The sequence below is a fragment of the Myxocyprinus asiaticus genome, chromosome 50 (assembly GCF_019703515.2).
Source record: "Myxocyprinus asiaticus isolate MX2 ecotype Aquarium Trade chromosome 50, UBuf_Myxa_2, whole genome shotgun sequence".
NCBI classification, from domain to species: Eukaryota; Metazoa; Chordata; class Actinopteri; order Cypriniformes; family Catostomidae; genus Myxocyprinus; species Myxocyprinus asiaticus.
This window is the reverse complement of record NC_059393.1, coordinates 13,295,357-13,308,831: the sequence shown is the minus strand read 5'-3', so window position 1 is coordinate 13,308,831 and position 13,475 is coordinate 13,295,357. Positions and strand designations below refer to the sequence as shown.

The window sequence follows — 13,475 nt, the reverse complement described above, 5'->3', positions numbered from 1 at the left end:
CATTAATGGATAAGAGCCAAACAAATGACACTCTGGGATCCCAAAGCCAGCTGTGTGCCAGCCCACCACTGCAACAAATTATCATTAGCATCAAATCAGGACCACATCAAAGCTAATATCGCTAGCATTAGTTGGAAACATACTCAACGCAAGTACGTGCAAATGCTTGTAGATACTGTACACAAAGTTGTTTTTGTGCGTAGCTGTGTTCCGAAATACGCAAACACGTCTCAGAGTGCAAATATAATGCGACACAAGTGCAAGTTGCATTCCCATCATTGCCTCAATAACCAAATGCTAATGGTATTAGCGTAAACTGTTGTCTCCTGCAGTCAGTTTACAATTGACAAAAACTGTCATGGCAGAGCAACAGGTTGAAGACAGTCTTACTGAGCAAGTTATTGAAAGTTAGTTAAACTGTCAAAATGTTTATAGCTAGCTACCTGAATAATAAAACACCTAGTTTAATGACAGACATTTGAATTCTGTCATCCCAGTGTTGAAGTTTGTTACCACCCAGTAGTGTAAGACTGCGTGTTTAGGTGCGTTTAGGAATACTAGCTTACTACTTATAAAATACTTCCTAGTACACACTGTGTTCAGATTGCTATTAAAAGTAAAACAGCAGTCATTTCCATGGGTAAACATTAGCATGTTACACTGTTTTCAAATGACCTCATCACATTGCATGTTAGTGCTGTCCAGTTAGTGGCATCTTGGAAATTAGAGTAAATATGAGTAAAAATGGTGACTATTTTTGGCTCATACGTCACAATGGAAATTTTCTTTGTTTCAGTGTATGTCTCTGGCCTTATCTGTAATTAAAAGAAAAATCCTGACGTATATACACACAGGCACCTTAGGTAAAAGCTATTTTGGAGTTAGTTTTACTTTCTAGTGCATAGTAGGATAGATAAATGCAGTCAGGAATTAATTTGATTCCAGATCAGAATATTTCAAGATCTGCTCTCTGCTGCCTGATTTTATTGTTATTGTTATTTTTTTCCAAGATAAATGCTCCCAAATCTCAGAGCTGTCCACCGAGCAGTGTTTTTCACTTACAGAAGAAGTAGTACAAGGAAGGGAGGAATGGATGGATGAGAAAAGCGAAGGATTAGAAAAACAGACAGACAGTCCTTCTCCCATGGTTCATCTCAGTGAGCGCTGTGTCAACAGAGAGAGAGAGAGAGAGAGAGAGAGAGAGAGGGATCACAGGACAAGAGGGCATAAAGAGAAATGAAGATTAAGATGAGTGCTGTGGTTATCGCCGAAAGAAAGAATGGATGAAAAAAAGAGACAGAGTGAAAAAAAGAACAATAGAATGATGAGTCTGATCTAAGCCTGAGGGATAGAACAAAGAGAATGAGAGTGATAGAGAAAGACAGAGAGGGAATGACAGAATGAGAGAGAAAGAGAGAGAGAGAGAGAGAGAGAGAGAGAGAGAGAGAGAGAGAGAGAGAGAGAGTTGAAAGGATTGACAGCCCAAACTCTCAGGAACTCATGAATAAACCAGAACTGCACTGAACACAGATCATGTCTCCATTATCAAGCTGTGAGACAGAGAGAGAGAGACAGAGAGAGGATGAGTCAATCATGATTAATCAATGGCCTCTTGTATTTCAATAATCACCCTTCTGCCCATCTCTCTTTCCATTCTTGACAGGAAATTCTACGACATCAGCAGAAAATGTGTCTCAAGTTTTTGGTTGTTTGCATTGTGGCTTTATTTTAATGACAGTTGAACACACTTCCACCTAAATTCTCATTAAGGGCCATGCACTGACGGTGCTGTATTTATACTGATTTTGTTGTTGTTCTTCTTTTTCCTGCTCTAAAAGTGTCTGGGCGTCAGAGACCGTAAGTCATAGAGACCCCAAACTTGGCAGGGTGGTCCCAAATCTCAACCGCTACTTAGGTGTATGCATACAAACTCATTCAACACCGGGAGGCACTATAATGTGATCATTTACATTTTTGCTAATATCTTTGCAACCGCAATGGGCAGCAGCATAAAAGTTCAGCAGCTAATAACTTGCATTGTGAAATGCTGATCATTATGAAATTTGGCATGTAAACGTTTACATGATGTGGTTGAGCGAAAACTAGAGTGAACATCGGCAGGGCATTTGATTCCTTGAGGGACCTTCGTTCGGTTTTGGGGATCAAAACCGACCCTGAATTGGCGTTCTTCTTATTGGACAGGTAAGCTTACATAACTGCAAAGCATGTGAAATATAGTGCAATAAGGATTGATCTGTGTAATTTTAGCTAACTTGATCTTGCCTGCTAACGCTGATGAATTGCAAACTACCTTTCTTCGTAACTTTCTGATAATTTCAGCGATCTTCTCTTTATACTAAAAGTCAGGTATACAGGATAAATTTAAGCAAATACGCTGGTTTCTTATTCATAGTACAACATATGACATACAGAACATACAATATGCAACATAACAGTGCAGTGCAACAGTTAACTGTCTGGTATAGTTCAGTAGTATGTAGCAGTAAGTGTGTATCAGTATGCTATGTTAGCTGATAAGTAGTTTAGTTTAGTCTCGAAATTTGTAGTAAAACAATCATAACTGTAATTTTAATTATGCTACCTCATCTGTCAGCATGATGCCGGTGAATCACATTGTCTCTTTTTATGTTACATCATTGTTTTGGCCGATGCTCGCATCCCTATGGAGTGTGCGCACGAGTGGGAGCACGAGCAACAGGTAGCTGGCTGCAGTTCACTTAACGGCCACAGGTGTCATTAATAACAAAGGTTTCTGAATCTTACATACTGCACCTTTAAGATATGAGCCAATAATTTGTTTTTTCTTTTTTTTTTTTTTTTTTGGTGTGTATCTTGTAACACAACATCCAAACTTGACAAAAAGTAACACACATGGACAACAAGACATTGTGTGGCAACATGCCAAATTTAGTCAATTTCCAAAGCTAGGGGGCGCTATAACATAAGAAAATCATATTTTGCAACAGTGACCAAAGAAGGTGAAATTTGACATCAAGACAACTGTACCCACAAGATCTGTTGTTTCAAATTTGGCTATTTTTGTCATGTTCAATTGCTTGGACCCCAATAATTGCCACTTGTGGCTTTATTTAAATGTACATTTATGCATTTGGCATACATTTTAATCCAAAGTGACATTACATTCAAGATATTATATCAGTATATATGTTCCCTAGGAATCACACCAGTGACCCCGCTGTTGCTAGCGAAATGCTCAACCAGTCTGGTTCATTTCTGTTATGCAATACAAATGAATAAATAAAATCCCATACTCATTACTGTTAAACCAATGATAAATTATTTAAACTGTAAAGCATTTATGGTTGTGTCTTTTTTTTTCTTTTGCTTTGGAATAAAATGCTTTTAAAATGTTAAAAGCTGGTATGATCTCATTCTGCTCTGTAAAATAATCACAACAGCCTCCAAAGCATTCAAACAATGATAAACGGAAGAAAGTGAAGAGAAATAAACCAAACCCTGCCTTTCCAACAATATTCTGACAGAAAATAGGGCACTTTCATATTTATTTAAGCACTGGGCTCAGATCCAGAGAAATCCTGTGAGAGTTTCAGACAGACAGAGATATAGAGAATAAGAGAGAGAGAGAGAGAGAGAGAGAGCTGCCAGAGCACTCTGTGGCTTACCAGCACCAGCATACACACAACTAGACAAGGGCAGACTGTCATTCAAAAGCCACAATCACGAGGGAGCGTGTAAGTGTGTGTATTGGAGAGAGAAAGAGAGAGAGAGAGAGAGAGAGAGAGAGAAAGAAAGAGAGAGATCCGATAGCAGTTGGCAGCAAAAAATATCTGTAACTTCAATTTTTGCCAGAGAATGTATGTTTTTATGACTCAAACACTACTTAAATGATAGAACAAACTAACAAACTTTAGAATGGAACTAAAATAAGAACAAAAGAGGCAGAAGATTTTTAAGGTAAGACCTCTAAAAACTTGACAATCACATAAAAAATTACATACAGTATAACTTAAACATCAAGCTAACTGGTAGCCAAGCTAACATTCCATGGCTGATAAAACAGCTGATCAAAGCTTGGGCCTGCCTAAGGTAGCATCTTTCAAAAATGAAGAGGAGCTGGAGATAATATATCCAGCAAAAGTTTTATCAATCAAAGATAAGAAGAAGATGAGAGAGATGATCCTGAAAGAGAATCCAGAGATGCTGCTGTCTGACTACAGTGGACCAGAACCCAACAGAATCCGTTGTAACCTGCTATTTTTCACTAATCAGCCATCAGTTTGGCACAGCACTCTCATAACTGCCATGAACTGCAGCAGAAAAGGTGGCTTCAGTAAAGGTAAACAAATCACTGAAGGAGAAAAAGAGATAAAGCTGACTGTAAACTTGTATCACAATGGTACGTCATGGTTCAGGGGTCAGAACCCAGCCTTGATGAATTCCAGAAGAATTTCATGGACTTTGGAGGTTCAGAAGTTAAAGATCCAGAGGTGAAGAACAGTGTAGAGTCCTGCACCACAACAGCCACTAACACTGACCTCAGCTCGAGCACCCCTGTAGCACAAAGACACCCTGTCTCTCCTGCATCTCCAAAGATCAAGGCCTTGAAAGACAAATTCACTGATCTGGAGCAGGACTACTTCCTGTTTAAAGAGGAAACTACCAACAGCCTCTGCCAGCTCCAAAACCAGACCAGCCATCTCAGCTTACAACAACTTCATCAGCTCTGCTCTGCTGTCAGACAGCTGGAGGGGAACAACCAGGAGCTGCGAGAGGAGTTGGTCAAGAGAGATCAACACAGCAACATGCTGGAGAAACAACTGGAGGAGATGAGACAACAGCTACACACAAGCAATGAACAACTTAAGAATTGTTCATGCCACTTACGAGTTCCTGGGCACTACCATCTCACAGGACCTGAAGTGGGAGACCCACATTGACTCCATTGCAAAAAAGGCCCAGCAGAGGTTGTACTTCCTTCGCCAGTTGAGGAAGTTCAACCTGCTACAGGCGCTGCTGATACAGTTCTACTCAGCAGTCATTGAGTCTGTCCTCTGCACTTCTATAACTGTCTGGTTTGGTTCAGCTACGAAATCGGATATCAGAAGACTACAAAGGACAGTTCGGACTCCTGAGAGGACTATTGGTTTCCCCCTGCCCTCCCTTCAAGTATTATACACTTTCAGAGTGAGGAAAAAGGCTGGAAAAATCACTCTGGACCACACTCACCCTGCCCACTACCTTTTTGAACTGTTGCCTTCCGGCCGACGCTTCAGAGCTCTGAGCACCAGAACCGTCAGGTGTGGTTGTTTCAAGGAGTACAATACAATGATACTTGAACAAAAATGAGCTGCATGGTCGAGTTGCCGGAAAGAAGCCAATGCCACAAAAAAGCTCGGTAACAATATGCCCAACAATTCTTCTGGCAGTTGTGGCTGAAATCTTTCTTGGTCTACCTGACCTTGGCTTGGTATCAAGAGATCCCCGAATGTTCCACTTCTTAATAAGTGATTGAACAGTACTGACTGGCATTTTCAAGGCTTTGGATATATTTTTATATCTTTTTCTATCTTTATAAAGTTCCATTACCTTGTTACGCAGGTCTTTTGACAGTTCTTTTCTGCTCCCCACGGCTCAGTATCTAGCCTGCTCAGTGCATCCATGTGAAAGCTAACAAACTCATTGGCTATTTATACACAGACACTAATTGCAATTTAAAAAGCCACAGATGTGGGAAATTAACCTTTAATTGCTATTTAAACCTGTGTGTCACCTTGTGTGTCTGTAACAAGGCCAAACATTCAAGGGTATGTAAATTTTTGATCAGGGCCATTTGGGTGATTTCTGTTATCATTATGATTTAAAAAGGAGCCAAACAACTGTGATGATAAATGGCTTTATATGATCACTATCTTTAAATAAAATACAAATGCCAAATTTCACAATTTCTGCCAGGGTATGCAAACTTTTGAGCACAACTATATATATATATATATATACACTTTTTATATATATGTGTGTGTGTGTGTGTATGTATATATATGTATATGTGTATGTGTATGTATGTGTGTGTGTATATATGCATATATATATATATATATATATATATGTGCTCAAAATTTTGCATACCCTGACAGAAATTTGTGAAAAAAACTGTCTTTTATTTAAGGATAGTGGTCATATGAAGCCATTTATTATCACATAGTTGAGTGGCTATTTTTTAAATCATAACGATAACAGAAATCACCCAAATCACCCTGATCAAAAGTTTACACACCCTTGAATGTTTGGCCTTGTTACAGACACACAAGGTGACACACACAGGTTTAAATGCCAATTAAAGGTTAATTTCCCACACCTGTAGCTTTTTAAATTGCATTTTAGTGTCTGTGTATAAGTAGTCAATGAGTTTGTTAGCTCTCACTTTGATGCACTGAGCAGGCTAGATACTGAGCCATGGGGAGCAGAAAAGAACTGTAAAAAGACCTGCGTAACAAGGTAATGGAAATTTATAGAGATGGAAAAGGATATAAAAAGATATCCAAAGCCTTGAAAATGGCGGTCAGTACTGTTCAATCACTTATTAAGAAGTGGAAAATTCGGGGATCTCTTGATACTAAGCCAAGGTCTGAGAGACCAAGAAAGATTCCAGCCACAACTGCCAGAAGAATTGTTCAGGATACAAAGAAAAACCCACAGGTAACCTCAGGAGAATTACAGGCTGCTCTGGAAAAAGACGGTGTGGTTGTTTCAAGGAGCACAACTGTGTATATATATATATATATATATATATATATATATATATATATATATATATAGTCTATTGTGTATTCTATATATACTTTTTTCTTTTCAATATTTATCTATTTTTTATTCAATTTTAATTATTTTTTAAAGTCTTGTTGCTGTTTTTGTATTTTTGTGTACTGGACGCTCCTGTCACCAAGACAAATTCCTTGTGTGTGTAAGCATACTTAGCAATAAAGCTCATTCTGATTCTGATTCTGATTCTGAACACGTCACAACCACAACACCAGCAGTGTGAAAACACACAAACACACCATCCCATCCCCTGCAACCCCTCAGGTCTCTCAAGCTTCTCAGAAATTCAAGAAGACAGCACCAGACAGAGACATCCAGAGGTCACAACAACATCCAACAGAGAACAGAAGAGGCAACACAACATCATCATCATCTGTGACTCCAACGGCAACCACCTGGACCAGAGATGACTGTTTCCCGGGAGAACTGTGAGGAAACTCTGGTGTCCCACCTCTCTTTCTGCTTTGAAGCTGCTGAGAGAGGATGTTTTGGGAACATCATCACACATCATACTGCACACTGGGACAAACGACCTCAGCACCAGAAGAGTGGATGTCACCAAAGCTCTCATCAACGTGGCAAATTCAGCTAGAGGAATCTACCCCAGTGCCAGAGTCATCATGTCTACACTGCTGCCTCGCAGAGATGTTCCACAAAACATCATCAATGCCATTAATGCAGAGATAACTGATGTGTGTGCACTCATGCTGAATGTACACATAGCAAATCATCAGCACATCACTCATGAGCATCTATGTGACCATCTCCACATTCATCGAGAGGGCATGAGAATATTTGCTAAAACAATCAAAGATGTAACACTGAAAAGCTCTGAGAACACCCCCTGACTGTGAGGAGAGGGTGAGATAGCATGCCGGCAGACAGACAGAAAGCTACACTGCTGTTGTGACAGGAAGATGTCAGGAATGCAGAGAATGACAGAGGCTCAGGACCAAATGCAGAGATTCAAAAAACAAGGAATTTATTTAAATACAAAAATGAATCAAAAACAAACCAAAACTACCACAAGGGGGAAAACAAACATAAACAACAAATAATCCAGGGCTGGGGCAGAGTGTAACGGGGAATCAGGACCAACCGGACCGAACAGGAACAGGGCCGATAAACAGGGCCGACATGAACAAGACCAACAAACAAGACCGACTGGAACACACAAGACTGAAAACAAGACGAACTGGCACTGGACAGCAAACACAAGGAGACTAAAATAGGGAGAGAAATCAAACGGGTTAACAGGGGACAGATGAGGCAAAATAACTAATAATAAGCAAACAAGGAGGCAGGGTATGACGTAAGACAGAGAAACACGTGGCGATACAGAAACAAAACAAAGCCACATGCTCTCACAAGACAACAAAACACCCCAATGGCATGAGCGCACATCGGCAAGACAATAAGGCAATATATGTCCATGCCAACCGACAAACAAGATGAGAGAATGCATGGCAACGCCAAACAAAGCGATGTGACTATCACATTAAACGAAACCTGAGCGTACATCGCAATGCAAATGCCACACGATGCACGCAACAGGCGACAAAAACAAGACAGGACACCTGTGCAAGAGTTCGGCCACACACACACCCGACACCTTAGATCGAGGTGACCGAACCCCAGCACACCACGAAGACATCTCGCAACCCGGGCGCGCAACACAAGCGCAAGACGCACACGTGTTCACGAGAGACAGACAAACTATTGACGCGAGTGCATGCTGTCAAGATGACATAAGTGCGATGTACCCAAGTCAGTAACAGACAGACATGGAGCACGAATGTCCAGATTCTGACACAGACTGAAACCGAAGCAGACAGGAAGTCAGGATCCAGACACCGTGCTCCCGACATGAAACAAGACAGACCGAAGAGCGCACGGCAGGGAATACAACCGAAACTGTGCGCTCACACAAAGACAGACAACGAAACACAAGACAGACATGGGACGATGATGCCACGGTCCTGTTAGACAAAAACCCAGACTGACAGAGTGACAGGACCGTGACAGAAGAGGTATTGCAGGCACAAGTGACCTCAGCCAGATAAAAAAAAAATATGCTGAAACTTTTATGTGAAAATGTATTAGGTTGATTAGCAACAGCTTAATTTTAGTTAAGCATATTCATATTTATTTTTCTATTTAATTAAAACTAGAAAAATGACTAAGATTTGTTCGCCCCAAGTGTAAAAATATATTTTTGTCCTCAAGACAACTTTTTCTTTTAAAAAATCATCACTTTAGACTAGTCCATGTTGATTGGTAATGCCCAGCTACTGCAGTAATTTTCTAGAATTGAGAGTCTTTCACGTAATCCCTCTTCAATAGGTGACAAAAGCAGCAGGTCATCTGCGTACAGAAGACATTTGATTTCTCTGTCCATTAGACTGAGTCCAGGGCTAGATGAGATTTGAAGCATTTTAGCCAATTCATTTATTTAAATATTAAATAAAGTTGGACTTAGGCTGTAGCCTTGACAGACTCCCTTATTCTGGCTGAAATATTCACTTCTTCTGTTATTTATTTTTAATGCAGCATTTGTTGTCTTTGTACATGTCCTTTATTAAATCATAAACCTTTCCTCCTATTCCACTCTGAATCAGTTTTAGGAAAAGCCCGTTATGCCAAACCTAATTAAATGCCTTTCTAAAATCAATGAAACAACCACATATCTTCCCCTGCTTTGTTTGTTTATACAAAAATACACACTGTGCAGTGTGTAGATATGATCAGTTTTTCTCTGTTTTGACATGAATCCAATTTGGCAATTACAGTATGTAAAATCTTGTGTTCTTAGAGATATTGGGTTAATCTGTCATTTATAATGCAACAGAATAGTTTGCCAAGGTTGCTGCTCACTGTAATGCCCCTGTAGTTGTTTGGGTTACATTTGTCACCTTGTTTGAAGATTGGGGTAATTTGATTTTCTTTCCAATTCTCAGGAAAGTATACTGACTTTAAAAGCAAATTAAATAATTTGAGAATGGCCTCTCTCTTATTTGGGCTGCTATGTTTCAACATCTCATTGCATATTCCATCTGATCCACTAGACTTTTTTTTATTTTTGAGGGATTTGATCTTTTCAGTGAGTTCCTTCATTGAAATGGGGGTGCCCAAATGATTTAATTGACCCTTTATTGTACATTCCAGGTTATGTAGTTGGGAGGGCAGAGTTTTTTTGGATGGGGTTTTGTTCATTTTGCGTATAAAGGATTTCAAAATGTTCTGTCCAGGTATTTAGGTCACATATAGGAATTTGTTCTTTTTTTTTTTTTGGACTTATTTAAGTTGTTCCATAATTCCCAGAATTAATTTGGATTAATTGCTTCTTCTATTTTGTTGAGCTTTGTTGTCATATGTTCGGCTCTTTTGCTTTTTAGTAGTGATTTGTATCTTTTAAGAGTTTGTTGGTGGATGGCACGTGTTAGTTGATTTGCGGGGTCTCTGTGTTTTTTATTTGATAACAGTAGTTCTTATCTTAACATTTGACATTCTTTCTCAAACCAGTCCGCTTTAGGGATTTCCTGTTTTCTCCTGTTCAGTTTGATTTTTTCAATGATTTGCTGGCAACAGTGAAAAATAATTTAGTTAATGGTTTTGTTGCCAAATTAATGCTTTTCTCATCTTTTCCAAATGTGGATAGGAGAAACGCATCTACATTGTTCTCAACCTGAGTGCTGTGGTGTTCAGCTTCATACTGGGCCGGACTGTCTTTTCTCCAGAAGAATCTGGTTGGGAGGGGATATAGTTTAGACTTCTGATTTGAAGATGGTAGAAGACTGGCTGACTTGTTCAGACTAATAACTATGTGTCAGTGGTCTGAGAGAGGTAGTTGTGGCATCAATCTATAGTAGTAGATCTTGTTTTGGTCTAGATCTGCGATGGCGTAGTCTACTGTGCTACTAATTAAAGAAGAGCAGAAGGTAAATCTACCCAGAGAATCACCCTTTGTTCTGCCGTTAGCTATATTGAGACCCAAGCTTTTACAAAACTGCAGAACTTGTTTTCCATTTCAGTTTATTGTTTTGTCATAGTTCTGACGTGGTTTAGTGGAATGTTTATTTGATATATATATTTGTGTTGTTAATAATGTACTTATCACCAACTGAACTATTATAATCTGGTTCCTTTCCAGTTCTTGCATTCAGATCCCCCATTCTCAGGACTGAGCCATTAGACTGAAACTGAATGAACTCAGATTGTAATGTAAAGAAGTTCTCATTATAATAGGGTGTCTCATGTGGGGGGATTTAGGTGGCACACAGGTAAGTATCCTCATCTGTACAAATGAGTTCCTTTTTAATTTGAATCCAAATATGTGATTTTTTTTTATTGATTTTTTTTTTTACCAGAAATAAGAATACATGATTCCTGACCCAATCATGTTATGAAATATACTTTATTAAATGAAGTACCTTAGAATATCAACTGTATAACAAAAAGAGAAGATACAGTCTGACAATTTCGGCTTCTGGACAATTTGACCTAGCAGTAAAAGACCTAACAGACAAGGCTCGGCGAGCATATTATAGCATAATAAAATCACTATTTAAATTTAACCTCCCTATTAGATTGTGGCTGAAAATCTTTGACAGCATCATCAAACCCATCCTTTTGTATGGCAGTGAAATCTGGGGCCCCAAATATAAACTGAATTACGAGACATGGGACAAAAGTCCAGCAGAAATCTTCCACCTTGAATTTTGTAAATATATCCTGGGAGTTCAAAGATGTGCTTCTAACCTGGGCTGTCGGGCAGAACTGGGCAGGTTCCCTCTCTTGACAGACAAAAGAGAGCCAGTAAATTCTGGTTCCACCTATTAGACTCTTCCCCAGAAAATCATCATCACTGTGCATTTATACACAGAGCAGCACACCCAGAGAGTGACCCTTTACAGTATTTAGTGGACAAACACCAGTTAAATTTATTAATGTAATTCAATTCAGGCAGGCAAAATTAAAACAAATACAAAACAGGACCCAAGAAGAATACATTCATTATTGGCAAAGCAAGCTCAAAGAAATAAATTATCCTATTTCCAAAATAAACATGGAACATGATTCCTAATGGGATGAAAAGCCATCAAATTGTATTACAGTAAATGAAAAGGAAACTTCATAGAGAAATGTAATCAAAGACTGTAATTTTTCAATTACCGAATTCCAGAGGGGTTCACGTTAAATGCTCCACCTAGTGGAGTCGCCAGAAACTGTCACTTTTGTGGTCAGCGATGAAGACCTATAACTCAATTAACTCCTTTAAAATCATAAAATGACAGTTTGAAGCATTAAACCAAACCACATTTTCATTAAACCTGAGGAATGATATAATCACGCATTTGATGTTCCATTATGAAAAATTTTAACAAATCGAGTGATGTAATCAGTTTGTTGGACACTAAATATTAAATGCAACATGAAACTCAAAATGTACCCCATTTACTTTCTAAAAACACATTCCTGGTTTTACTTTGTGCACTATCAGTCTACATTTTAAAAAATGTTTGTCGTAATCTTTCATAAAATGTATTAAAACTAGTACAAAAACTGCACTTTTTGGCTGACGTCACAAAGACCTCTTATTTTTCAACCTCTTCTCTTCAATCACCTGCAATAAATTCCTGATTAATTCCCACCCTACATTTTTGTCTCTGTATAAACACTATGGAAGTAAATTGTAATAATAACGTATTGCAAACAATGTGTTGTGATTGCAGTTTCATGTTGAGTATTCATGACACTTAAATGAAGTGTAGAAATAAGCAGTCGACTAATTCAAGTTTTTCAATGTCTGATGATGATATCCATAAACCAGGTGGGCAGTAACTGATACATCTGCTAACAAATGATATGTACGTGAAAAATGGTGGGAATTTAACTAACATTTACTCAAAATTAACTTAATATTTGAAAACAGAAAAATGATTCATATTCAAGGCTGTTGGTAGAAAAGTGGAAATGGTTAACAGCAAATTGCAAAATAATGGCCACTGTTTTGGTCTGTCTTTAACTGAAATAAGAAATGTACGTGAAAAATGGTTGGAATTAACTGAAACTTCACTCAAAATATTTGAAAACTGAGTCAATATTCAATGATAAGGCTGTTTGTAGAAAAGCGACATGGTTTTCGGCCAATGCCAAAAAATGTCAAAAAGCCCAAATATCGGCCGATATATATATTGGTCTGCCATCAACCAAAATAAGAGATGTACGCAAATAAATATTTGGAATTAAATAAGCATTTCCCCAAATTTCACTTAAAATACTTGAAAACAGAATCATTATTCAATGACAAGATTCTTGGTAGAAAAGCAGACATGGTTATAGCCCAATAGCAAAAACAAAATGTTTTCAGAAAGTCCAAATATCGGCCGATATATTGGTCTGTCGTTAACTGAAATTAGAGATGTATGCAAAAAATGGTTTGGAATAAATCAATATTTACTATAAATTCACTTAAAATATTTGAAAACAGAACCATTATTTCATGATAAGCAGAGATATTTATCGGCCAATGCCAAAAAATAAATCAAAAAGTCCTAATATCGGCTGACTTATAGGTCTGTCACTAACTGAAATTCACTCAAAATTAAGCAAGATCAAATACGCCAAACTCACCCTTATCTACATTCTCAGAC

General features: G+C 38.4%; 1 protein-coding gene across 1 annotated transcript in view; it reads right to left on the bottom strand.

The window, feature by feature from the left end:
* Positions 1–13,475, bottom strand: part of LOC127439298 (C2 calcium-dependent domain-containing protein 4C-like) — a 416,605-nt gene that overhangs the window by 192,982 nt on the left and 210,148 nt on the right. The gene's annotated exons all lie outside the window — the stretch shown is intronic.